General features: G+C 51.5%; 1 long non-coding RNA gene across 1 annotated transcript; it reads right to left on the reverse strand.

Annotated features, from left to right (window-relative positions):
- Positions 1-68: 68 nt before the first annotated feature.
- LOC103611469 lies at positions 69-596 on the reverse strand. The gene is made up of 2 exons (XR_552303.2): positions 314-596; positions 69-205 (listed from the first exon to the last, which is right to left on the reverse strand). It is a non-coding gene; the product is annotated as an uncharacterized LOC103611469 (long non-coding RNA).
- Between the last annotated feature and the right edge of the window lie 458 nt (positions 597-1,054).

Raw genomic sequence — 1,054 nt, forward strand, 5'->3', positions numbered from 1 at the left:
AAAAAAATCAGGATTCAGAAACCGGAATTCCCCGAATTTGGGAGAATTCCCGAAGAAACACACACAGCTCTGAAAGGGTTGATCTTTATTCCCAAAAATCCGTCGGATTCGCCATTCCAGAGGGGGGGGGGAAAAAAAGGGATGGGATTAAAAAAAGCAGGGATGGGACGAGGTGGGAGCAGCTCCAGGAGATCACTCGAAACCGCTGGAAAAAGGGGAAAAAAAACGGGAAAAAGGGGAATTAGAGAGGCAGGAAAATCAGCTGGATCCAACCTGGAATTCCCAATCCCGGGTTTTTCCAGGTGGGAATTACCTGACCAGGTGGGCGATGTCCCAGTTGGCCTCCAGGGTCAGGGGTCCCTCGAGCTCCACGCCCTTCTCCGTCACCACGGCGACCTCGTACTGCGGGAAAAATCCCGGAATTCCCTCAATCCCGGCGGCCGGGATTCCCTGGAATCCCTCTGGAATTCCGTGGGGGATGGGCTTTTGTCATGGGGTGTGGGGTTTAATGGGATTGGGAGGGAGGAAAATTCCTGGGAAAACGTCGGGGAGCGCCAAAAAAAAAAAAAAAGAAATCCCGGGAATTCCAAGGGGGGAAAAAGGTTGGAAGTTCCCTAAAATTGGATTGTTTGGACTCAAAAAAATGTGGAATTCCAGAGATTCTCCAGATGCAGGAATGGGGATAAATATCCCAAGGAAAAACCCCAAACTGGGGTCACTGGGAGTGAAAAAATCCCAGGAATTCCGGAGGGAAAAGGTTGGAAGTTGCGGCTGCAGGGATGGGAGGATTTTCCTGGGAAAACCTCGGGAATTGGGGTCACTGGGATTCAAAGCAAAGCGGGATTGGGGGATGGATCCCGTGGGTTTTGGGATGTGTTTGGGGTGGATCCCAGGGTTTGGGATGGGTTTGGGATGGATCCCATGGATTGGGATGGGTTTGGGATAGATTCCATGGCTCCCATGGATTTTGGGGTGGATTCCCAGGATTGGGGATGGATTTGGGATGGATCCCATGGATTGGGATGGGTTTGGGATGGGTTTGGGATGGATCCCA

The sequence above is a fragment of the Corvus brachyrhynchos genome, unplaced genomic scaffold, assembly GCF_000691975.1.
Source record: "Corvus brachyrhynchos isolate BGI_N302 unplaced genomic scaffold, ASM69197v1 scaffold2020, whole genome shotgun sequence".
NCBI classification, from domain to species: Eukaryota; Metazoa; Chordata; class Aves; order Passeriformes; family Corvidae; genus Corvus; species Corvus brachyrhynchos.